The following is a 27,778-nucleotide window of genomic DNA, read 5'->3' as shown; positions in this document are numbered from 1 at the left end:
TTGGAACTTGATGATCTTAAGGTCCTTTCCAACCCTAACGATTCTATGATTCTATGATTCTAATTTCAAGCCAGTCAGGGTGGCCTTCTTTCCTGGGTGTTACAGCTTCCTCCAAAGCAGGATCGACATTAATAGCAGCTTTGCTTTTCCATTTGGCAAGATCAAGACTCTTCTTCTGGCATAGGAGTACAGACACCAGCAGGTAGGAGATGCTGCTGGTTATTCTTTATTTCTGTCAGATTATTATTAAAGGGATAAATATTCTGTAGGCTTTGGAAAAGAGCAGTTGCTGCAGTAACCACTGCTTTCCATCACAGATTCCTCTTGCCTTTTCCCAAATCCTGCCATCATCTTCTGGATACTTAAATAGGTTCGTTCATTGTACTGTTCTAAGAGGCTTTGGGGGGTGTTTGTTTGTTTTTCTTGGGTTTATTTTTGTTTTTCTTCCCCTCTGTCGCAGCTTCCAGTTTCCTCTTGGGGAAGTTAATCTCTTGTGCTATAATTATCGTTCTCTCTTCCAGAATCAATGTGTATTCTGGAAAGCTGTTTAGATATTGTTTGTCAAAACTACAAGGGTGCTGAAGTAAATGTAGTATAGTGAGGAATTCTGAATTCCTTTATCTTGGAGCTATTTTAGCTCACATTAGTGTAATTATTTTTTACTTTTTTTTAAGAACTTTTGGTGCTTGTAATTTTGAGGTGCATAAAAATGCATCTTTAGGTTAAATAGGGAAAATACCCAAAACACCACAAAGTGGTTTTAATGGCTTAAAAGGAATCCTTTACTAAGCTACTGAACTGGATTGCCTTCATAACTGAGGTTGTTTCAGACTGGGTTTTCTTTCTCAAGACATTTTAGTCCAAGCTTTCAAAATCTGATATTTGGCATTAATTGGAAATGATTTTGCATTGAAGTGTCTTCTGAATGTACATATCAAAGCATCCAATAGTATATCAGTGCAAATAATTTGATTTTTAAAGGGTTGTGTGTGTTTGACAGAAAGCAAAAAATGCATTGTACCAGCTGAACTTTTTGATTCCAAATCTAAACTTAAAATGCTTTTTAAAAAGTTTGGAGAACAGAAGAAAGGTTGTTGCAGAATGACTCTAAGAGCAGAACCATAGAGTTCTGGAGGACTGTGCAAGCAAGGCAGGGGGTGGCCCCCACAGGTGGCCGGAGACTGGACCTGGGAGGAGAATGTGGAGGAAGCTGTGGGGGCTAACCAATACTGTTATGCCAAGAAGGAGTGGCTGAATACCACTCCTATATATGTGTGAACTGCGTCACAAATAAACTAGAAGTTGTTTATCACCCATATTGGGTTGGCCTGTCTGCTTCTCCTTGCCGCTTACAAATGGCGCCCGAACAGGGACGCGGACTACAGGGCCCTGGTCGCTGGGGACCCGGATTACAGGGCTGCGACTAGCGGGGACCAGGATTACAGGGCCCCGACTAGCGGGGACCCGGGATACAGGGCCCCGACTAGTGGGGACGCGGACTACAGGGCCCTGGTCGACGGGGACCCGGATTACAGGGCCCCGACTAGCGGGGACCCGGGATACAGGGCCCCGGTCGATGGGGACCCGGATTACAGGGCCCCGGCCGACGGGGACCCGGGATACAGGGCCCCGACTAGCGGGGACCCGGATACAGGGCCCCGGCCGACGGGGACCCGGGATACAGGGCCCCGAATAGCAGGGACCCGGACACAGGGACCCAGCCGACGGAGACCCGGAATACAGGGCCCCGGTTTAACGGGGACCCGGATACAGGGCCTCGGTTGATGGGGACCCCGGATACAGGGCCCCGGTTTAATGGGGACCCGGATACAGGGCCCCGACTAGCGGGGACCCGGATACAGGGCCCCGACTAGCGGGGACCCAGGATACAGGGCCCCGGTCGACGGGGACCCGGAACGGCGAGTGAGCGGCGCCGGCGGCAGCGGCCGGGAAGCGCGGGCAATGCTGCTGCGGTGACGTGACGGACCCGGGTGCTTCGACTAACCGAAAGGAATCCGCCGCTGGGGCGAACCAGACACTGCTGCGTCGGGAGTCTGGTCCAGAGACCGAGGTTACAGGACGACCCAGAAGAAGACGATCTGGAAAAGACTGGCCATGAAAATGGACCGAGAGGTAGCCCTGGACTTATTACAGTGCTTCTTATAAAAGCGGGGAACTGAGCCCTGAACTTTTTACAGTGCTTTTTATAAAAGCGGGGAATTGAGCCTGAGAGTCTAAAGCAGCTAGCAGGTCTGGTGGCTAGGGAAGGCTAAGAGATTTTTTTTGCAGATCCTAATACAATATTTGAGGAGAGTGAGTGGCGAAAGTTTGGTGATGAACTATTTGACTCAGTGCTTAATGATTATAAAAAGGCAAAGAAACTCGGTAAACCACGGAGGGAAGTAATGAACTGTATAAAAAGATACAAGGCAGAAAAGAAAACTGCCGCGGTAGCAACGGAGAAACTAGGAACAGACGTCCCCGGTCGGTTGAAACCGGGGGAAGATTACAACTCGTTCCCCCCAACTCGCAGGAGCACAGGGTTTCCCACACCCTCCCCCTTCCTTTTCTCCCCCTCCATCAGAAGGTGCCGCGGAGGAGGTGTTACCCCCCTGCTCCGCCCCCACCCCAGTTCCGAAAGTAGGGACTTTGAAAAGGACAGAGAAAGTATATTAGAAGGGATACGCATGATAGATGTCGAGGAATCCGAAAGAAAGAGGGCTGTGCCTCGGCGCTGGATCGATTGCGGTGCCATTTTGAAGCACGCAGTAGAAAATAGGGATCATGCGCTAGCGGGAGATTTAAAGGAACCACGAGCCTCTCCAACCCACTACGCCGTAGAGTGAAAAAATGTTTAACTCGGTCACGGAGGAGCCAGGTCTGCAGATGGCTACATACCGAACGAGATACATCTGATAAGAAAGACACAGCTGCAAGCAGCGGAGACCCCGAGTTCGGCGCAGGATCAGCCCCCGAATCCCCTGAATCCGAGCCAGATTTATATCCTCCGCTTCCAGACCCTGACTCTGTCTCCCGGGTCGGTCTGCTCTGACTTACTGGCCCTGGAGACGCTCAGTTGTAACAATGGGTAACCAAATAAGTGATCATTATTGGGGAATTTTCTGCAATGGGCATCTTTGCATATCCTGTGTTTACTACACAGCAGGGGGCTAAAGAGTGGGAAGCTCTTGATCTCAAAATAGTTAAGGAGGCCTGACAAACAGTGACCACGTATGCGTTAAAATCCTCTTATACTCAAGCTGTATATGTTATGATTTTTTCTTGCAATTGACAGGGGGAGCCCATACAGTTTCTCTGTGATACTCATGTACTAGAAGTTGGTAAAAATAAGTATGTCCAGGTTTCTATCAACCCTTGGAGACCTCTGTAGATACTGCTGGCCACTTCTTCTAGCACAGGCTGGCCACCTGTGTCGGAATGGGTGTGCATTTTGGTCAGTATAAAAGCCCAAGCCTCATACAATGTGGGGGAGGCAGAGCCTCTATGGGGACGCCCGCTAAGGTTGAGCCTGCCACCTCGCACTGCAATGATGCTTCTTGGAGCTGGTTTGCTGTTAGTCTCCACAGGGTCCTTGTGCCACGTTCTGTACGTGGGACTGTAGTGGGAGTAATGATGGCTTTTGAGGGGGGGGGGGGAGAGAGGGTAATGATGCTGTACTTAACCTGTCTAACCTGTCTACTTCTCAAGAACTGAAGAACTGATAACCTGGGGGAGGGGGTATATTTGTGTCCTCCTGCCTACAGGTCCATGGTGACTGCCTGCAAAGTTTGTCAAGCCTTGCCATGAGCTGGACAGACGAATGGATAAACCTGATGCCTCAGCTACAGGAGCTGACCGTGTTTACCCCAAGCAGAATGAGATGGAGGAAGAGAAAGAACAAATAACTGCAAAACATCACTTGGGGGCAACTGAAAAGTAACATCCTGAATATGTGTGCTTGTAAAGTAGCTATTATTAGAGGTTGTGATTTTGTGTATAAAACCACCTGTATTTACTAGCTAGTTGCTAATAAACTGCACCTTGTATTGTATAGATTTGTCACTTGTAAAAGAGATGTTAGAGTATGGAAATTTGCAGTAGCTGCTAGAAAATGCTAAGGCAAAAGCTAGAAAAAATTTAATACAATGGTAGTGTTATAAAGCAGGTAATGGAACAAATTTAAGAGGGGGGGAGAATTCCACTGGTAAGAAATTTCTTTGGCTAGTCCTTCCCTGCCATCAGCATCTTCAACATGCTGCTGCACCCTGTAATAGTTACTCTGCTAATGTAAATGTGTGTGTGCCTTGCTGTAGTAGCGACTTGTTACTGGATAAAACAAAAGGGGGAAGATGTGGAGACAGTGTTCTCACAGGAGAATGCATAATTGGTACATAAACTTTGAATAGTCCTGAAAGATACAGCAAGGCCATGAGAGGCCCAAAGAAGCTTAAGCAAGATAAGATGCTGGAATTCACCAAGTTAATGAGAACTGTGGACTGTTGGCAAGCTTTCAAGGTTGAGTTCTCACACCTGTGTTTAACCAATTATATGTTAGTCACTAAGGGTCTTCAAAACATGTATCCAATCATAATATGCCAGATCACTGTAAGTGCTTCAGCTCAACTAAGCAGACTGGGTTGCTGAGTTGCTAAGCAGACAATTCTACATCGAAGGCAATTCCTGATTTGTTTTAATGTTGACTCTGTAAGACATGCAACACTGCAGAACCTTTTGTTGTTGGCACAGGGACATGGATGTGAAGAGTTTGATGGAATGTGTTGTGTGAGTCTCTCTGATTATGCTAATTCGATGCACGCACAGCTGAGAACCCTGGCTCAGCTTACCCAGCAATAGTAAATGAGCAATATCCTAAGAATAACTAGATGGTTGTCTTCACGGGGCATTACAGGTTGAGTCAAACACTGTTGTTTGAAGTATTGCACTTATGTATCATTGATTAGGTTAATCATCGTAGCTATTAGACTTGTTTATAGTTGTGTGATAAAACAGGTGAACAGAATAACCCATAATGCCTTGCTTGCACAAAGAAAAAGGGGGGAATTGTTGCAGAATGACTCTAAGAGCAGGACCATATAGTTCTGGAGGACTGTGCAAGCAAGTCAGGGGGAGGCCCCCACAGGTGGCCGGAGACTGGACCTGGGAGGAGAATGTGGAGGAAGCTGTGTGGGGCTAACCAATACTGTTGTGCCAAGAAGGAGTGGCCGAATACCACTCCTATATATGTGTGAACTGCGTCACAAATAAAGTAGAAGTTGCTTATCACCCATATTGGGTTGGCCTGTCTGCTTCTCCTCGCCGCTTACAAAAGGTCTTTGAATCTTTCTTTATGTTCTGCTGTGTCATCAGTCTTCTTTTCCGCCTTGTTGTTAAATTACCTGGTTTTAAACTTCACCAATAATTATTAGGAAATAAGAAAGCAAAGTGATAGCTCAGTATATTTAAAGCAATTTTTGTTTTGTTTCATCTGTTCTAGTTATGAGCTTTTTTTCCTGATACCTGAACTAGAATTATGATGATGGTTTTATGCTTGCATGTGCTGCTGTTCTAAAGAATTATTTTTTAAATTAAATAGTTGCTGCAACAATTCAGAAACAGGAAACGGGGATTTCTTCTGAAATGTATTGTGTCTGTCTGGTAAGATACTATACCTGACTGGTCAAAAATCCAGAAGGAAAAACATCTAGGACTCATCACTCATTGCTTGAAAATTCATATACTGTTTTATTTACACAGCTTATAATTCCTATTTGTCTTTATTTAGACATGGAAAAAAAATCACAATTTTTTTTTGAGGACTGAGCTATTTGATAGTGAATGTGTATGCTAATGCTTTCACAATTAAAAGGAAGCATAATGTAGCATTTTTTAGCAAAATTAACAGCATTTAGACAATTTGGATTCCAGGGTTCTGACTCAGCTTTTCTTCAGAACACCTGTGGTATGAATAGTTGTTTGACTACCAGAGTGATAATGCCAATTTAGAAATATTACAAACTTCTTCCAGGTTTCTCATTTAACAATTGCAAGGTTAAAAGTGGCTCTAGAAATACTGGAAAGTTTTCCAGTCTGGAGCCTGATCTGTTATAGGAAGAAATAATTTTGTTCAGAATCTGAATGCTTTAAAATGAAGTCATCGAAATGTGGACGGATATTCAAGCAAGGACATGTAACACAGTGGTTTTAGTGGCCTCCTTGTGTTGGTTGATAAACATTTGAGGTATCAGTTAACATCAGCTAGATCTGAAGTGGTTTCTTATTGCTTAAAATGGTACAACTGTGTGAGAGAGGCTGTCATCAGCGTATGTGTTCATCTTGATATTTAGGTCGGTGAACTTCAAAGAGAAAAAGGGTCATCAATTTTCTAGTTCTCAGCAGTTGCAAGCTTGAGCTTCCCCTTTCCTGTCAGAATGAAGGAGAGCTCAGCTTTTTTTTTGCTTTTTTTTTTTTTCCTGGGAAAAACTCTTTTTCTCTTCCTTCCAGCTTCTCTGATTAGCACAAAGGTAAAAATAAGCTTCAGCTCTATCTCTCAACTCAGAATAGACAAAGGTACTGCAGCAAGACACAAATTTGTCATAAAGTAGCAAGGTGCTCAAGAAAGAAAGCATGGAAAGTGAAAGCGTCCATTTGCATATGCTATGTAGGTCATGGCTAACCTGCCACAGCTCTTCTTACTGTCATTCACACAGATGCTAAAGTAGGGAAAGGAAGAATTATCCTAGCCTTTTCATAGCTGAACGTAAGTACTCAGTCTGGTTCACTTGTCATCCAAGCAAGGACGTCACCCAAGCTTATTTTGACACCTGCTAACAGCTTAGATGATACTTCAAAAATTATATTTGCAACATGTTTAGTTACATGTGCCTGGAAGTGTTTATGTGTGGGAGATCATTTCTGTTCTTCCGCTACATCAAGTTGATTGGATTTTGGAATGGATTGGATTTTGTGTGAAGCCAATTAGTATACATTTGCTTATGCTTATATCAATACAAATGCACATAACAAAGCATTTCAAATCTACATATTTGCACCTCATTTTAAATATAACTCGAAGTCTGTTAGATTGTTAGACTCTGTTGACATCTAGTGGCTACTGGGGCAACGGCGAAGTGTTTAATCTTTCCACATTATATATAGGAAGTTTGTGGGAGAACAAACCAAAGTATGATCCTCTGTAATTTTTTATTATTATTAAGAAATCAGTATCAGTAAGAAAAAAGTTATGCTATTTTAACACTCCTGTTGATTCTCTGAGATTTTCCACTACAGAGTTTGAATAGTGCTGTTCTTGGACTTGTTACACTTTGAGAACTGAAGGAAGACAAATTCTTTATTAACAAAGGCCTCTCTCATTCTGAATGCCCTGTATTATTTTGTTCTTTCCTGTGTTTAGTGCTACTCCAATTCTTCAAAAACACAAAAGGAAAAAAAAAGGAAAAAAAGTGGTTTTGAGAGCATCAAAGCTCAGCCTCAATTTTATCCCATTTCACTTTAATCACACAAGGCAAATAATTATTCAGTATTTTGATTAGATTACCTGTGAGGCTCTTGGGAGATGGCTGAAAGTATGTTCAGAGAAAATGTGGTTTATTAGCAGAGGAGCTGGTGTGGTTTCTGTCTGCACTTCTGAAAATGCACCTTTTTAACATTGTGTGTTATAATTTTCCTCAAAAATAACTGCAGTTGAAAATCTTTACTGCTTGTTTGTTGGTTGGTTGTTTGTTTTTTTTTTCATTTGTAGCTACTGAAGAACAGTTGCCTATCTTCTATATACAACTTATATTGTAAAACTAGAAACTTTCTTGTCAGGAAATGTTTTTAACTATTTCTAACCTTTAATAGGTTTATGCAGCTGTGATCTTCAAAGCTACTTTATCATCTCAATATTTGTGTTTACTGCAGGGTAAAGATATTCATGTCAAGAACCCCTTTTAAAAACTTAGTTTTCTGTATCATGTGGACTTTCTGTTCACTTTTGCAAGCTTTCATTTTAAATTAATTTCATAAGAATAAAGGTTATGCTTCTATACTCTTCCATGTAATTAAAACAGCCATGGTACAAAAGAAGAAAATCGTAAGCTGGTTCTAGTTATCTGTCTGTCTATAAAAGTCTAGGCCAAAACAAAAAGCAGTACGGTTTAAGTCTTCCTGTCCTCTGCCTCCCTCAAAATGAGAATTCATTTTATAATCAATTTATTCTTTTAGTTAATGGAACTTTCCATGCCATAAAACACACAATAATTTTATTTATTGGATGTTAAATGCAACAGTGAAACTATAGAAGAAATGTATTTTTTTCTTGCATATATTATTCCTGGAATGACTCTACAGCAGTGTTAAGGAAAAAAGTGGTGAGGAAGCTGAGACAAAGGCAAAATGGGGTAAACCTATCTCCCCAAAAATTCTTTTGAATGTTATTTGTGTAGTGACTTTACATTTAGAATACCTGAGGTTGAGGTGAGGAGTGTGTGTATTCTGAAGTTTTAATTTTAGAATACTTCTAGTGGAGAAGTTTATGAACATTTCAGGGATTTGGATTGAAATCTTTTTAGTGTTAGGTTGTAAGGTGTAGTTCCCTCTACTTTTGAGTAGCAATGAAAAAATCATACAGAATTAGGGTACTATTTTACTTCTTCAGCTTAATTTTACAACTGGAAAGACAGTTTTTTATATGCTTCATACTCTACCCAGTAGACAGTGATAATTGATTGTAATGTTTCAAAGCTAAGGGCAAACTTCTGCATTTATCAGACTTCAGGCAGTTTTATGTTAGGTACCCTACCTAGGTTTTTTAGGACTCTTTCTTTTACATTTTTTTCAGTGTTTGCTCAGTTTTATTTAGTGTTTCACTCTTCCTTTCTGCCACCATCAATCGCCTTTGTGCTCATCATCTATAACTAGTTTGTACTTGTCTTACAAAGATTGCCAACTGAGACATCAGATTGAGCTCTGTACCTGCAAAAGAAAAAAATAGGCATTCCCAGATCAGTGAAATCACTTGGAAAAGTGGTCAGCTAGTCAACATCAGACACACCTTGTATTACACTGTGGTAGTGTTATTAAGATTGCCAGGGTTGGAGTTTCGTGGGTGTGTGTGATGGGTGGGGTGTTGATTGTTTGGTTTTGGTTCAGTTTGGTTTGGTGTGAAGGGGGGGTTGTAACTTGAGATAAGGTCACTGCACTTCCTAAGGACATCTCTGTTTCATATAAGTACAAGGTACATCAGTAAGTCTTTGCTAAAAACCTCTACATGTAGGTCATTCAGCTACTGCAGCGGCATCTGTGGTACTGTTCTGGTAATGTCAGGTCCTTAAGTGGCTTTAGGCTGTGAGTGATTGTAGAGAAAGAGGAACTGCAACTGAAAAACTATGCTTTAAGTATTCAGTAATTTGAATAGCATATCCTGTTCCCTACAGGACAGATGTCCTATTGCTCTCTCAACTAGATGAATTTCAATAGACTATGTTGTTTGTCTTGTACAAAACGTTCTAAAGCTGCGATGAGATTTGCTTGTCAGAAGAACGAGAGCATACACTGCCTATATAATGTTTAGAGAATGAATATACTGTACTATTTTGTCCATGTTTGCTGTATTACAGGATAGCATTAGGCATCCACTTTGCTTTTCAGACACTTTGTAATTGTATCTGACACACTAAAAAAAAAAAATCACTTCATAATATGCATATCAGGCTTTCTTTGTAATCAAGGAGATACATCCAAAAGCACAAGCAGTTAATTAGTCTGAGAGCTACAAGACAGAAGCATGGATTTTTTACCACTTAGTAGAAGCAGTTAAGTCCAAAGCCAAAACCAAGGGATGAGTGATTTGTTGTTTCTATTGAAACCTCTTTTTTTTTTTTTTATTTTATTTTCCAGGAAAAGGTACACCTTGCTATTCTTCTGTAGGATATAATCTCTGACAAACTATAGACTCTATTTGCATCAGAACGTTTGATTCTTTGGGGTGTGTAATGCAGCACTAAACGTGATTTTTTTTGTTTAATCCTTAAAAATAGGTAAACTGTGGTTTGTGTAGTTTTTGCAACTGAAAAAAATGCCTATCTATACACATATTGGTGAACACTATCTTCTCAGTGTTTAAAAGACTGACAAGTCAGGTGAGTTTCAAATTACAGAATAGCACTGGATTGACATAAATTAACAGTGCACACTGCTAATAATTAGTTCTTACACATTATCCATTATTGTCACTTCATATAGAATAAAGTTAGTCATTTAAGAGTTTATCTGCAAGTATCTGTGAGCATGCTACACCGGGAAGTTGATGCCATAAAGTTAGTGTGGACGGCTGTGGTCCTTGATGGTCTTGGCTGGGGTCCTTGATGGTCTTAGCTGTGGAGAAAAAAAGTAATAAAGCTTGAAAGCTCTCAATGAGGGAACTGCTGTGGGCTACTTCTATATTCCCTGCCTTTCCAGTTTCATTGTTTTATGTTCCTCATTCTCTTCCACAGAGAAAAATAAGAAAAGCCTATCTCCTGCTGACATAGTCCATCTTAATCTTTTTGGACCAGGACTGTCATGGTTTAAGCCCAGCTGCCACGCAGCCCTCACTCACTCTCCCTACTTCATCCCACCCCCCATCCCCCAGAGAGATGGGGAGGAGAATCAAAAGAATGTAACTCCCATGGGTTGAGATAAGAACAGTCCAGTAACTAAGGTATAACACAAACCACTACTGCTACCACCAATAACAATAATGATAAGGGAAATAACAAGGAAAGAGAATACAACCACTCACCACCCACTGACAGATACCCAGCCTGACCTGAGCAGTGATCTAGCCCTTCTGGGTAACTGCCCCCAGTTCTACATCCTGGGCATGACGTGCTGTGGTATGGAATACCTCTTTGGTTAGTTTGGGTCAGGTGTCCTTTCTGTGCTTCCTCCTGGCTTCCCCTCCTCCCTGGCAGAGCATGAGACTCAAAGTCCTTGGTCAGAGTAAACATTACTGAGCAATAACTAAAAACATCAGTGTTACCAGCGTTCTCAGGCTGAGAGTCAAAAACACAGCACTGTACCAGCTACTACGAAGGAGAAAAATGACTGCTACTGCTGAATCCAGGACAGCATGCTTTCCTGTACTTTGTTTAGATAACTATACCTCAAGTCCTTATTTGTCTTTTTTCCAGTTGCCTATTATTTATGCTTAGTAGAATTACAGTGATAACAATCTTATATACAGTCACGTGTTATGCTTGTTTCTATGCCTTAGTTGAAGAGAAGCTGGGGGGAGAGGGTGGTGGGTTAACCTTGGCTGGCTGCCAGGTGCCCACCAAGCTGCTCTCTTAATCCCCCTTTCTCAACAGGAGCATGGAGAAAATACAATGAAAAAGCTTGTGGCTCAACGTAAGGACAGGAAGACCACTTACAAATTGCTGTCATGGATGAAACAGACTTGACTTGGAGAAATTAATTTAATTTATTGCCATTTAATAGCAGAGTAGGATAGTGAGAAAACAAAACAAACCAAAACCCAGCTCTTCCCCGTCTGCCTTCTTCCTAAACTTAACTTCACACATCCTACCTCCTCCCTCTCCCCAACTGACACAGTGGGAGGAATAGAGGGTTATGGTAGCTCATAACACTTTGTCTCTAGCAGTTTTTCCTCCTTACGATGTACCCTGACTCCAGTGTGGGGTCTCTCCCACAGGATACAGTGCAGATATCTGCTTTGACATGGGCCTTCATGGGCTGCAGAGGGACAACCTGCTTCACAATGGTCTTCCCTGTGGGCTGCAGAGGAATCTCCAGTGCCTGGACCACTTTCTCTCCCTCCTTCTGCACTCACTTTCATGTCTGCAGCATTGCTTCTCACACATTTTCCTCAGTCCTCTCTCACAGCTGCTGTACATAATTTTTTACTTTTTCTTAAATATGTTATCAGAGTTAGCACCACATTCACTCTCTCAGCTTTAGTGATGGGTGTGTTTTGAAGCCATTCATTTCATATTAGGGCAAACACTTGTGTTGCTAAAATTCTGCATTTATATTTTATTATTTGCTCTCCAGCTCTTAAGTATCATGAATAAATGTCAGTCAGATGTGATTACAAGCCTAGTTTATAATATCTGAATTAAAAGTGATTTGGTCACTCTCGTAATTATGTATGCGATGCTACTTATTCAAAAGTCTTTCATGTGGATATTCCTGCTTTCAATTGTAATATACTCAAGTGACTACATTTCTAGTATTTTGATAATTAAGACTGAATAATCAGGTGTCATACAGCACTCTGTCCTCTTTGATGGCTAAGTGCCTGTACAATCTGTGAAGAATCTATACCTGCTGGGAATTGTTATTTTTTGATGTAGCTGCTTTATATTCAACCTTGAGTTTCCGCAAGATATGCACCTAGTAACTGTATTTTCATAGATCATAGAATGGATCATAGAACAGTTAGGGTTGGGAAGGACCTTAAGATCATCTAGTTCCAGCCCCCTGCCATGGGGAGGGACACCTCACACTAAATCATCTCACCTAAGGCTCTGTCCAACCTGGCTTTGGTTGGTCCAACCTGCCAGGGATAGAGCATTCACAACTCCCATAACCTGTTACCCCTTGTCCTATCACTACAGTCCCTAATGAAGAGTCCCTCCCCAGTATCCTTACAGGCTCCCTTCAGATACTGGAAGGCTGCTATGAGGTCTCCACGCAGTCTTCTCTTCTCCGGGCTGAACAGCCCCAACTTCCATTCCCCTGATCATCCTCGTGGCCCTCATCTGGACTTGTTCCAACAGTTCCATGTCCTTTTTATGTTGAGGACACCAGAACTGCGCACAATATTCCAGGTGAGGTCTCACAAGAGGAGAGTAGAGGGGCAGGATCACCTCCTTTGACCTGCTGGTCACACTCCTTTTGATGCAGCCCAGGATATGGTTGGCTTTCTGGGCTGCAAGCGCACACAGCTGGCTCATGTTCAGTTTCTCATCAACCAACACCGCCAAGTCCTTCTCCACAGGGCTGCTCTGAATCTCTTCTTTGCCCAACCTGTAGCTGTGCCTGGGATTGCTCCAACCCAGGTGTAGAACCTTGCACTTGGCATGGTTAAAGTTCATGAGGTTGGCATCAGCCCACCTCACAAGCATGCCAAGGTCCGTCTGGATGGCATTCCTTCCCTCTAGCATGTCAGCAGAACCACACAGCTTGGTGTCATTGGCAAACTTGCTGAGGGCGCACTCAATCCCACTGTCCTTATCACCAGCAAAGATGTTGAACAAGACTGGTCCCAACACTGATCCCTGAGGGACACCACTTGTTACTGGTCTGCAGCCTGATATTGAGCCATTGGCCACAATTCTTTGCATGCAGCCATCCAGCCAATTCTTTATCCACGGAGTAGTCCATCCATCAAATTTATATCTCGCCAATTTAGAGACAAGGATGGTGTGTGGAACAGTGTCGAACGCTTTGCACAAGTCCAGGTAGATGACACCAACTGCTGTAACACTATCCATGAATTCCATAGTCCTATCATAGAAGGCCACCAAATTGGTCAGGCAGGATTTCCCCTTAGTGAAGCCATGCTGGCTGTCACCAAGCACCTTGTTGATTTTCATGTGCCTTAGCATGCCTTCCAGGAGAATCTACTCCAAGATTTTGCCAGGCAAAGAGGTGGCTGACTGGTCTGTAGTTCCCAGGGTCATCCATTTTCCCCTTCTTGAAAATGGGGGTTATATTTCCCTTTTTCCAGTCGTCGGGAACTTCACCTGAATGTCATGATTTTACAAATATGATGGACAATAAATATGACTTCTCAAATATGATTTTTCAAATATGATGGATATTTTCATGTCACAGATAGAAACAAACAAAAAAACCCTTATATTTTTAGGTCTTAATGCATTATTAATTCAACACTTCTTCCCTTCAGGTATTTTCAGACCTTCTTTAGCAACAGTTTAATCATACTGTTGTTCATATTCCAACAGTATCTTCTTATCCTTGCTAATGTTTTTAAAATTTTAATGGAACTGTTAGGGATGAAAACCTGTTCTATTTATTTTCTTTAAGAAAACAAGTAAGGGTGTCTGATGCTTTTATAATTAATTTAGAAAATAAATGAAATATGTCTAGTGTGTACAATAAATTCTTAAATTTGCCTATTTCTAAATAGGCATAGTAGCAAAAGCAAACAAACAAAAAAACCCAAGGGAAACTTTATAACGTGAAAATAGATATATTTTAAGAATCAGTTTATTCACTAAGTTCCTTTTTTATCCTAATCATTTTACATTAGGCACATTTGGTGAGATGGGGGATTATTAGGTCTTCACTGAAAATTTAGACTTTAGTAAGAATCACTGTAGTTAACCTAATTTTCTGAAGAAACTGTGAATTTGAGCTTCATCTCCAAAAGAAATATTTGCATCTTCAAATGGATATAATCCATTTACTGGTGAGTATAGCAAGCTGTTCTCTGAAATCTCAGTGTCCCATATGCAAATATCAAATTTACTTGCTATTCCTTTGATGTTGATTTTGGACTTAACGAGGTGTGCTAAACTTGAATCAAAATGCCATGACTGTCAATAACAAGAAAGTAGCCAAAGATGTTCTGAAATAGAAATAATCAAAGGTAGTTCTCCATATATGAAACATTAAGATAAATGTTTTAAAATTCCTTCTATCTCTAGGGGAAGGGGGCTGTCTTTTATTACTGGAATAAAAGCTAATTCATATGGTTTTGACCACTTCACATGAGAACCCGAGTTGTTATTGCTACTTTACTGGAGTATAATGTTCATCCTTACAAACACCTCAGAAAAGGCTTCTAAAAAATCCTCAGAAATTTGCTATTCACTCATTAATGGAAAGAATTGCAGGAGGATGTGATTAGCTACACACAAAATAACTAACTGGGTCCTCCCACAGATTGCAGCTTCCTTCAGGAAATATCCGCCTGCTCCACCACAGGGTCCTCCACAGGAGACAGTGCAGATATCCACGCCTTATCAGAGTCCCTCCTGGTGCCTCAGGGGCATCTCCATCTACATTTGACAAATAGACTTGTGAATAAAAAAATCTGTTTCTGAAATGAACTACTTGATCTTCAGAGCAAAAACATAGATGGCTTTGGTAGCAAATCAAAACAGGTGAACGATTCTTCTGTGCTCGCATTACTGTAATTCCTTTCTGTCCCTCTCCATATTATCTGTGAAACAGAGAGAGAAAACTGGTTGCCGCATCAGTAACCATCAGTTGATTTGATACAGTAGAATAAAAGACTTTCTGAGAGCAAAGGACAAGGCATATATGAACTGAGGAGGAGAGCAATACCAGCATCTAGAAGAGCAAGCATAAGGTTGACACAAAGATTTGGAAGTAAGAAAATCTGAGGAACACTACTGCTTGCATGATGAAAAATGGAGAGGACAGCTGTATGCTTCTGGTTCTTGAATCACTGCAGACTATTTCCTTGCATTTTGTCTTCCTTCTGCTTGCTAGTACCAGTGTTTTGGCTGTGAAAAAAAAAAAAAAATGGGGAAAATAACAATTTTCTTAAGCAAAAAACAAAACAAAACAAAAATACAATGTGTGTGCATGAAAAAATGTATGCCAATATTTCAGATTTTCTTTAAGTTTTGTCAGGTTAGAAATGTGTTCCAGGGGATTACGTAGCCTCTAAGAAACTGTATTACTCATTTTTTGTATATTTCTATGTTATATATATGATTCTGTAATTTATCCCCACTTAGTACAAAGCCTGGCTGCATCTCCTAGATATTGAAAGCTGCTTCATACTTCACCCTAAGCCAAGCTGAACAAGTCCCAGAACCTCAGCCTCTCCTTACATAACAAGTCCTCCAGCTCTGATCTGCTTCAGGGGCCTCTGTTAAACTCACTTCGGTGTGTTAGTCTTTCCTGTGCTGGGCAGAGTATGCAGATGTGCTGAACTGAGGAGGATAATCCTTCCTCTTAATGCCCCAGCAGTGCCCATATGGATACCTTCCAGGGTGGTGCTGGCCATGGCTGCAGCCAGGATGCAATGCTGGTTTATGTTCAGCTTGCGTCTACCAAGGCCCCCAGGTCCCTTCCCTCAGACCACGTGTGCCCTTGCACGAGTGCTACCTGACCCAGGGCATTTGTTCTTCAACTTCATAAAATTCCTGTTTGTCCATTTCTCTACCTGTCTAGGTCCCTCTGCATGGCTCTGAGTGTATTGACTATATTTGTTCTAATTCAGTGTCATTGCAAACATGATGGTACATTCAGCCTTTCTTCTGTAGGTTATTAGTAAATAAATAGGTTGTTCTAATGCTGTATTTCACTGAAGTAGATCATACATGCTTCTTCATTGTCAATGGTAGTTATCACTATTATGTAGGAATCCCAGTCATGGAGTGAAAATATTGTCTTCAGACATTTTGCAAATAAGCAACCTAAAATTTAGTCTTCTAAACCTCCTTTCTTGATCTTTTTAATTCTCCACTCTGGGGTTAAGAATTCACAATTTCTCTTTATTATTTTTGTTACAATTTTTGATGCTCTAAAAGATCTATCTATTCAATTCTATATCCTTTCTTTGAAGAATTGAATGATTATATATTTTCACACATACAACCCAACCTGAGTGTATGATTTGCCTCTTATAATAACACTTAGAATTTTCCACTTCCAGGATGACTATGACAGCAAGCATTCTTTTCAGTCAAGGAAGTTTTAAAATAAGATCTAATTGTGACTACCTTTTTTGTTTTATTAGGTATTTGTCCTGGGTTCAGCAGTAGCAGTCATGTTTTTTTTTTCCTTTGTGCTAGCTGGTGCAGTGCTGTGTTTTGACTTCCAGCCTGAGAACAGTGTTGGTGAAGTCGATGTTTTCAGTTGTTGTTAAGTGATGTTTACCCTGACCAAGGACTTTGTGAGGCTCATGCTCTGCCAGGGAGGAGGGGAAGCCGGGAGGAAGCAGAGACGGGGCGCCTGACTCGGGCTAGCCAGGGAGGTATTCCATACCACAGCACGTCATGGCCGGGGTGGGGGGTAACTGGGAGTTACCCGGAAGGACATGGGCTTCCGGGTGGAACTCGTTTTTCTTGGCCGGTGGTATCGTATTCTCTTCCCTTGTTATTTTCCCTTATCATTGTTGTAGTTGATAGTAGCGGTGGTGATTTGTGTACATTGGTTGCTGGACTGTTCTTGTCTCAACCCGTGGGAGTTGCACTTTTTTTCGATCCTCCTCCCCGTTCCTCCGGGAGTGGGGGAGAACCCCGGTGGGGGGGGGGACACGGACCTCGATTGTTGTCAGCTCGGCACCACTCACTGGGAGTGAGTGAACAAGTTACCTGACTGGGTTTAAACCACGACAGTATTCTAATAATAGTGATAGTTTCTTGATATTTGACTAAAGAATGTCTCAAAGCCAAGAGCTGCTTTATGAGATTATTTATTTATTTAGACACCTTGAGTATGTTCATTTAAACATGCACATATTTAATATTTTGTGTGTGAAAAGGAAAATGATTTGAGAATTGACAACTTCTCTCTTTCTTTGCTTTTCACTTTCCTGGTGCTATCTAATTTCTCACAGCATTTTCAAATAGCACCTTAACTGAGAGATTAATTTCCCCTACAGAATCATCTGCCAGTTTAAATGTATTTGAAATATAAGTATTATTTACCTTTCATGGTAGCGGGTAGTGGCTGTGAGGGTGGTAGTATTTTGGAAAAGGTTCTTAGCATCTAAAAAGGAAAACAGTTTCTGCTGCCCGTTTTCCAGGATTTGTTTCTGTTTCTAAAAACCTGTAGAAATCTGGAGTTAAAATTCATGACAGGAAGAAAGTAATTATTTATCTGTAAGAAGGATGTTTCAGATACTTTGCTAATTTGCCTTGAAAACCTGTGCTTAATTAATTAAGCTTTGTAATTACCACTTACACCTTGATTGCAATTAGCAGAGCTCTTTTACCACTGTTATGGCTGACTGATACCCATCTTCATTCTTTCACCAGATGCAGCATCTTTACTGGAGTACCTTTTACCAAGAATTACTTTTCTGGTTATATAATTATGAATACCAAGGTGGTATGATAGGTATTATAGGTGGTTCATTTTTTCCTATTTAATGTTCTACTTTGTAGAGTATGCATAAAGATACCACAAAGATTGTGAAAACTGCAGATTACTGAGCATTCCTCATGTAGTAAAGTTTCACATTTGTTTTCTTCTTTTGAATTCCTGCAACAGTCATTTTGCTCTTCTTTAGATTTGCTGACCCTTCTATTGGTAGTGCATTCATCCAGATTAAAGGTTGGACTGTCGGGGGGGGTGGGGAATAGAGAAGGGGATGAACTATTTTCCTCTTTGCATCTCTTCTGTTTCGTGAGTGTATTGCATAACCAAACATACCCAAAACATGATTACTGAATCTTCTTTTATAACTATTCTATATGTGATGTTAGCCGTTAGTTCAGCTTTTTTATATCAACACTGTCACGATGGATGCTACTTGACTTTCAGCATCTGTGGAGAGCTTGAAAATCTCTTCTGTAGTGAGAAATGGTCCACCAATACCTGACCAATTTTCTTATTTCAAGAAGCATTGATATTGATTCTAAAGAGAGAGAGGACATTTTCTAAAATATGTTAGAGACTTACATAGAATGTGAGAGATGTTACAGAGGAATTTGGAGACAGAATGGTTGAGTTTATTGACATTTTATCACTGGTAAAATATCTGGAATTTTGAGTACAAAATACTTCCCTGACAAAGCTAACACTTCTAAAATTAACTTGTCTGTTAATTTTGCTGTTAAATTAAGAAAGTTATATTGAAAACTAATATCAATATAAGTTTCAAATCTGCACCTTCCATAACTTTAGACAGTTCAGGGTTGGTCATATGGCTGATTTGAAGACAGCAAGGTGACAGTGTGATTGATATAGTTGATGCTTCTAGCCAGTCCAAGTTTCAGCATGCACTTGTTTGATTAAAAACTGCCTTACTCCTGCATGTTACAAAGACAAAAAATATTTATTTTGGAATGTGTAAATGCTAGCATTTTGAAGGGAATTTATTTTGCATTAGAAGCCTATTTTGCAGGGTAGTCATGGGTCATTGATAGCACTGCACAAGGCATAATTGCAAGAGGACTTAAGTTTTCATGTAAGAGGCGTTTTCAAGTACTTTAAAGAACAAATATGTATTCACAATCACTCTTCCATTTTCTTTGTAAGCAGAGTAAATCAGGGTGAGAGCTAGATTTTTAATGCACAAAGCCCTCAGATTTAACTGTGGAGACAAAGAAATGCCTGTATGGTGTTAAAAGGAGGGAGTGGCCTGGATTTTTTTCTATGAAGGCCTGATGAAATTCACTTTTATCATTTTGTCTGCAGTAAAATTAAAAAAAAAAACACAACACAACAAAGCACAAAAGAAAACAAGCCAACCAAAACCAACCAACATTGCAGTAGTATGTGTTTGCCTACACATACATTTTTAGTCTACTGAAAAAATGTTTCTAAAATTCATTCATAAATGCCTACTCTGTTTTGTGAGCAATGCTTGAAGCACCTACATTCTGGTTTATATCTATTTGCAATTATGTGTCGGGAAGTGAGCACACTGGCAGGAAGAAGGGAAGCTATGGTTTTTGCTGGTCTCAGGACAGTTGCAGCCTGTCTAACCCTCAAATAAGGAACAAAAATAGGCAAAATAGCAAAGTGTCTTTTATCTCTTTGTACCAGGCAAAGGAATCATTTCCCTTTGAGTATGAAGTAGTCACATTCTACTGATTAATTACTTTCAAACTGCCACTGATAGTTTATTGTCCTAAAAAGCTTGCAGCAGTATTTGTGGTCTGTTCATTCCCAGTGTCCCAGAACAGTCCAATTTGTAGTGAAAAGAAGAATGAGGAAGGTATGTCAAACTGTAAATTTGCTTTTTATTTTTTTTTCTTATATGTGTACACTTGTATGGTGTAATTGTTCTTCACAGAAATACCTAATAAAAAATATGAAAGGCAAAAGAAGAAACAATGGCAGCACATAAATGAAATACTAAATGCACTGTTGTATAACATAGATGTGATTTTTTTAAATCCATGCTGGTAAAGGAAGCTTCTCAGAATTATTGAACAAAAAAATGTTTTAAATTGAAGGTAAAGCTTAAAGAGGCAAAGGAATCTGCCTTACTGAGACCACTTTAAAGAAATTTAAAATTAATCTAAACCTCATAAGTAAGTTTTTATGCTCCAAGCTTTATTAATACTGTCATCAGTGCACGCGTGCTTGGCAGCATTAATAGTGACAGACATTCACATCTTTCCAAAGAGGTCCTACTCTATCTGTCCACCATAGATAGTAATAAACAGCATTAAAAAAAAAAGCAGAATTCAGGATCTTCAGAGAAGAAAATGCCTACATGATTGTAGAAAACTAAAAGTTGGGAGTGTGTTTTTGTTTTAATAGCAGACTGCTTGCTTTCAATGGTATTCAGACTTCAGATGTACTTTATAGGCCAAATTGAGGTGGTATTGTTGAAGTGGTGTTGTTCATGTCATGAGTCCAAATGATTAAAGATGAAGTACTATTCAGGAGGAATAATATTTTGTGCAATCATAATTTTCATAGTATATGGAACTGCTGTGTGACAGACCAGTTGAATTAATCAAAAGCTGATTAAGTAGAGGAACCAGTAACAAAAATCCTCCTTTTGGATACCAGCTCCAATGCTAGCACGATCTGCAGTAGAGCACTGTAGTGTAATGTACATGGTAGTTTCCTGAACCAAGGAAGCCTGAGGGGAGAAGAAAGACCCACCAGAGGCCTGTAGCTCATGCATGCGAGTTACAGGCCTGTCAGTCTGAACTTGGTGCCGGGGAAGATTACAGAGCTGATCATCATGGCATGTGGAGGACACTCAGGTAATCAGGCCCAGCCAGCCTAGGTTTATGAAGAGCAAGACCTGTTTCACTAACCTGATCTCCTATGACAAGGTGACCCACATAGGGCTTGAGGGAAAGGCCATGGGTGTTGTTTACCTGGACTTTAGTGAAGTCTTTGATAACGTTTCCTACAGCATTCTGCTGGAGAAACAGGCTGCTCATGGCTTGGACAGGCATACTGTTTGCTGGGTAAAAAAATGCTGGATGGCAGAGCCCGAAGAGTGGAGGTGAATGGAGTTGAATCCAATTGATGGCTGGTCATAAGTGGTGTTCCCCAGGGCTCAGGACTGGGAACAGTTCTGCTTAATATCTTTATCAGTGATCTGGACCATGGGATTGAGTGCACTCTCAGTACATTTGCAGAAAATACCAAGTTGGGTGAGAGTGTTGATCTGCTTGAGCGTAGGAAGGCTATAGAGGGATCTGGACAGCCTGGATCAATGGGCCAAGGCCAGCTGTATGAGATTCGATAAAGCAAAATGCCAGATCCTGCACTTGGGTTACAACAACCCCATGCAATGCTACAGCTTTGGGGAAGAGTGGCTGGAAAGCTGCTCAGTGGAAAAGGACCTGGGGGTGCTGATTGACGGGTGGCTGAACATAAGCCACCTTGTGCCCAGGCAGCCAAGAAGGCCAACGGCATCTTCACTTGTATAAGAAATAGTGTGGCCAGCAGGACCAGGGAAGTGATCCTTCCCCTGTATTTTGCACTGGTGAGGCTGCACCTCAAATACCATGTTCAGTTCCAGGCCCCTCACTACAAGAAAGACATTGAGGTGCTGGATCATGTCCAAAGAAGGGCAACAAAGCCGGTAAAGGGTTCAAAGCAGAAATCTCATGAGGAGCAATTGAGGGAAGTGGGGTTGTTTAGCCTGGGGGAGGCTGAGGGGAGACCTTATCTCTCACTAAAACTACTTGAAAGGAGGTGGCAGTTAGGCAGGTGTTGGTCTCTTCTCCTAAGTAGTAAGTGAGAGGACAAGGGGAAACAGCCTCAAGTTGCAGCAGGGGATGTTTAGACTGGATATTAGGAAAAACATTTTCACTGAAAGTGTTGTCAAGCTTTGGAACAGTCCGCCCAGGGAAGTGATTGAGTCACCAGCCTTGGGGGTATTTAAAAGACACCGTAGATGTGGCAGTTGGGGACATGGTTTACTGGTGGAATTGGCAGTGTTAGTTTAATGGTTGGAACCTTACTGTTCTTAAGGGTCTTTTCTAACCTGAATGATTCTATGACTCTACTAGACTAACAGTTCTGTATACCACAGCTACACACTTACTCATGGAACAATCATGCCATATATGTGATCGGAGGTTCTTCTACTTTCCTCAACTGTAATGTGCTGTTACCTAGAAAGATTCTCAGGATGAAAGTCTCTGCCCTATAACAGCTGAGATGCGAATGAGACACTGTTGCTGACTTAAAATTCTGTTCCCCTCCCCAGTGCATCTCTTTTCTTTGTTAAGCTCAATATATTCTGCAGTAAACATATCAGCCTCTGCAAGATTCAGTAATTTCATTTTATTTAAAAAGATTAAAATCTAGGAAGATGGTTGATTGGAAGTTTTACTGGATTTTCTATTGATACATAATTTATGCTAACACTATATACAAGGGACATGACCTTATGCACTAATCAAAGAGAAAGATAAGTTTATGCTGAATATTGGCACTTTAACAAAGCTGGTATAATTTAATCATGTTTGTTCTTTCTTGCAACCACTTTTCCCAAAAGGATGAGGTAATGGAGAATGATAATGTAGAATTGTTCTGTGAAACATGATGGTATGTTGTAAATATTTGACCTTTCCATCGTTTAAGCAATAAGACACTCCAGGATGTGCTGTTGAAGCATAATATTAACACAGTTCGCTTACACTGAACTTAGTATGCATGCTGATATCATACAGTAATGGGGCACCCTGGAGTGTTTTATGAAGGTATAAAATGCCAGATAAATTACTATAGGGGATTTCCTAAGTCTATCATGTTTTTAAATAATCAATGAAAAGTTATATTTAAAAATAAAACAAACAAGGCAAAAACCCCACATAACTATGAAGAGCCCTTAAACAAATCCAAAGTTTTTCTAATTGTTATTAATTTTATGCGTTTGTTGGTATTCAAAGGCCAACTTAGCCTAGAGCATGTTGCATAAACTCTAGTATAAATACATAGTAGTAAAAAGCCCATGTTGGGAGATCGAATTGAAGTAGATAAAGCTAGCTAGTTTTGTATTTAAGTGTAATTACTAAATAGGATCAAACATATTTTCAATCACTTCCATGTTTGTGTGTTCTCAGTAACATTTGTGTGTGCTCAGTAACATTGACTTATGACTTTCCAGGGCTTTGACACAAATGTATGCTTTCATGTCTTCCTAAAGTTTTACTACATTTCTTGCCATCAGTAACTCATAACCTGATTTTTCATTTTTCCTCTTTCACATGTTCTTTCCATGTATGAAATTCCCTTGCCTCTTTGTATTCAATAACTGCCCTTATAGAATTTAGAAACAAACAACAACAAAAAAATATCAAAAAGCTCATCTAATAATTTCACTGGAAATCCTGTTATATTGTCCTGGGTTCAGCAGCAGCAGTCATTTTTCTCCTTCTTGGTAGCTGGTGCAGTGCAGTGTTTTGACTTTGGCCTGGGAACAGAGCTGATAACTATGATGTTTTGGTCTGGCCAAGGACTTTGTGAGCCTCATGCTCTGCCAGGGAGGAGGGGAAGCCGGGAGGAAACAGAGACAGGACACCTGACCCAAGCTAGCCAAAGAGGTATTCCATACCACAGCACGTCATGCCCAGGATGTAACTGGGAGTTACCCAGAAGGGCTGGGAGACTGCAGGGTTGGAGAAGGTATCGGTCGGTGCTTGGTCGCGCTGGGTGGGGGGAGTTATCGGTTGGCTGGTGGTGAGGTGTTGTATTCTCTTCCCTTGTTATTTCCTTTATCATTATTATCATTGGTGGTAGCAGTAGTGATTTGTGTTATACCTTAGTTACTAAACTGTTCTTATCTCAGCCCGTGGGAGTTGCATTCTTTCGATTCTCCTCTCTGTCCCTCTGGGAGTAGGGGGAGGGAAAGAAAGGGGGGGGGGGGGGGGGAGTGAATGAGTTGCCTGACTGGGTTTAAACCACGACATATATAGAACCTGAATTGGCCTTAAATTTTCATCCTGAAGACATTATCTTATTTGAAGACTTAGCTTCTTGGGGAGTACAATGTTCCAAATTACAAAGAGAGATCTGATTTTGTAAATGCAGGTAGAAATATTTCCAAAAGAATAGAAAGACAGTCAGAAACATGTTCAAGCTATCGTATGAGTCTATGTGTGCCCCTGTGTGGTTTCATCCACATATCTGATAGCCTGTACATAAAAACCCAGTTATTATGTGGATCATCAGCATCTTTGGATGCTCACTTTTATGGTTAATTCTCTAAACTATACTACTTGAATTGTAACTGTAAATTGCATACCTGTTTTAACCATTTATTGCGATGTTAATATTAATCATGCTACAGGAAAATTCTTCAGGAATGCACAGAGAGAGTTGTCAGCTGGGCAAAGCATACCACAACATACTACTAAGTAGCTTTGGGAAAGGATAAAGTTATGGGAAGTGTCATATATAAAGCTGGGTAAGCAAACTTCCTCAGAAATGAGATGAGCTGGGGTGAAGGGGAAGAGAGAACAGAGAAGAATGATACCATATTCAGTGATACCAAAAATTGTAATTGTTAGGAGTCCCATGAGAAAGGATGTGTACAGGTGATCTAACTTAACACAGACTAGAAGTTTTTAGTCCTTTGGAGCTTGTGTAGGATGAGATATTAATAAACGTTTGGATTTACTGTTTTTTTTTTGTTGATGGATTTTTTTTTCCTTTCCTACAAACACTCAGAAACTGAAGATTTGATTTATATAATAAACTAACCCTGCAGTTATTGACATAATTGGCAAGCAAAAAAAAAAAAATCCATGTTAAAGAATGCACTTCCATGTATTATTGACAATACCAAAGCAATCTACATACAGATTTTGGAGCATCTAACCACCTTCCTATAATTCCAAGTGTAGTTCAGAGATCTAAAGAAAAAGGCATGTGCAGTGGAGGTGAGGTATGCTTCTGTGTTATAAAAAACAGGTTCAAGACGTATGCCTTGCAACTGTAGGAGAAAGGACCTCAGCCTGTTATTACTGATTCTTAGAGAGGCAGTCTGCGGTTTTAGGCTGGCATTACAACTGAAATGGAAGGAAAATGCCCCATAAAAACTTTAAAGAAGAAAACTTTCTTCCCAGTAAGGGAATTGTTATTAACAATAACAAATTATCCAGCCCAGGATTGCCCAACCAATGGGTTCTTATTTAATCAATCCTCAAAAGTGGAAGCCCGAGCAGGAGAAAAATTTTGATTGGGACTGTGAAACTAGAGATCACTGGTTGTTTGTATGGTTACCTAAAATGGCTACAAAGGTTATAAAGCTAGTGATAAATATACAGTAAATGTGCTGTGGACTTCAATTTTAAAAAATATGGTGACATATTAATGACTGATACTATTAATGACATATTCATGACTGAGTTATTAATTTTCTTGAAATATATATTTGTTATAGAAGAACAGACTCATATCTAAGTCAGATGTAAACAAGACAAAAGTTAATTGTCTAGGAAAAGTAGGAAGGTCAGACTCAAAGCCAACAATTACAAGGAAAAGACCTCTTTAAATGAGAATGAAGGTAAACATTATATTTCATTACTAAAAGTGATAAATGACTTATGATTGAATTCGTTTTCCCTGCAATAATACATTTCAAAATGTCATATTTACACTAAAATAACCTTTCCAGGAAAACAAGAATCTGGTGTGGGATTTATAAATATTTTACTAAAAGGTCTCATGCTTCACTAAGTTCCTTCAATTTGCAATTCATTATTTTGTTAATTTAAATGACAAGTGGTGTGCTAGCTTTTTTTAAAGAAAGAAAAAAATCCCCTTCCTTTTAAAATACAAAAATAACTTCCTGCTTTAATATAGCACAAAATATAATTAAACCTGAACAAAGCATTCTGAAATCATTTTCAAATGAACTTTTTTTATTTCTTATTTAGATCTTCTAGCAACAGTTGTTTGACTTGGGTTTGTTTGGGTTCCCTCTTTCTCTTCTCCTTCTGCCCCAGAAGACAATGAAGAACTCTTTAAAGGAAATGGTAGGATTTAAATGTAAAACTATGTTATATAAATACATTTGAGTAACTTTAAAAAAAGCCTTTCAGCTTCCATGCAAATTTTTCACTATCTTATGTTGTCATGTCACGGAAAGGTATGCAGTCATTTAGTTCTACTTTCTCTGACAGTTTTGTCCTATCAACCTACAATATTCAGCACCACAGGGCATTAAAATAATACTACAGGAAAAATGTACTGAGCAGGGAGGGAGGAAGCAAGGGAAAAACTTTTGCGAGCTTCTACACAATATTTTTGGATTTTTTTTCTGTGATACTCATTTGCTTGCTAGCAGCAAATCCGTCGCTATGCTTGCAAAGAATTTTTATTGTGAAGTTATTTTACAGTGGTGGCAAACTTTGAATTTTCAACTATGACAGGAATAAAGCTATTGATTTTGAGAGAGAGGGAAAGACAAGTTAGGCAAAACATTATGTCTGCCCTTCAGGCAATTACCAAAGAAGTGCTGAAGCATTGTATCTTTTAAGGCCTATAAAATTTATATGTAGATGCTATGAAGGATGTGTTATGTTTAGATGTCCTTCTCTGTGAAACACTCAAAATATTTCAACATCATGTTGCCAGAGGAAAATACACGTACCTGAACTAATCTCACGGATTTGTTCTACAGTCACAGAAGAGCAAGATATTTCCTTGGTCAATTGATTGGAGCATCATGGAGTAAAGAAGTGAAGGAAATCTGATGAAACATGTCCTAGAGGTGTGGGGTTGCACTACTAACCGTAAAGGGAGACTGGGTGACTAGCTCAGATGAGAGACCAAAAATAAGGCTAGGTGAACTATAGTCCTTTACCTTATGGCCTTATAAATGGCTATTTAATAAAATAAAAAAAAAAAAATCAACAAAACAACAAGAACAACAACAAAAAAAACTCTAATCCAAAATATGAAACACCATTTGTAGCAGTTTTTATCCTTAGAAAAAAGGTAAAAAAAAAAATACTTAGATGAAGGAGTTTCTGTTGCAGGAATTTCTACTTGATCTCCAACTAAGGTAATGATATTATTTGATTTTAGGTAATGCATGAGAAGCAGAATGTCCAAAATGCAGTAGGTTCTACTAGCAGGTATAGAAACACAGCAATGTAGATACTTCTAAATTATGCTGTGAAAAAGGCTTTTCTAATTAATGGATAGCCAATTCAATTCAACCAAATTCAATTAGAACAAAAATATTGGCAAAGAAATCAGCTACTCTTGCCTTTTAAGGCCAGAAAGCAGAGAGTGTACTGTACCCCTAAAGGTACAATATTTCTTGTTTTAACCAAAAAGTGAAGAAATATTGCTGACCTAAAATTATTTCCTTCTACAAAGAGCATCTCTATCAGCTATGAATTTGGAACTATATTGTCCTGCTTCCTCGGTATGTTATTCATTTATTTCAGAAATTATTACTATTGACACTAGGATGAAAAGAGGAATAATTGGTTATTAGAACATTTGGTAGCTGCACTGGTTGGGAGAGGACATTAGTAGAATCTTGAACAAAGAAAAGAATCCATTTACTGTAGAGCTAGGAACCTGAAACAGAAAAAAGAGGGCTATCTCGTTCTCTCTGAGGGTTACCATTTGTTGAGGGAAAATAGATGCCTATCACATCTTG

The sequence above is a fragment of the Pezoporus wallicus genome, unplaced genomic scaffold (genome assembly GCF_028554395.1).
Source record: "Pezoporus wallicus isolate ANWC-B61680 ecotype Strahan unplaced genomic scaffold, APGP_CSIRO_Pwel_v1 contig_818, whole genome shotgun sequence".
In the NCBI taxonomy this organism is placed as follows: Eukaryota; Metazoa; Chordata; class Aves; order Psittaciformes; family Psittacidae; genus Pezoporus; species Pezoporus wallicus.
The sequence above is the reverse complement of the archived record's forward strand: the minus strand, read 5'-3'. Positions refer to the sequence as shown.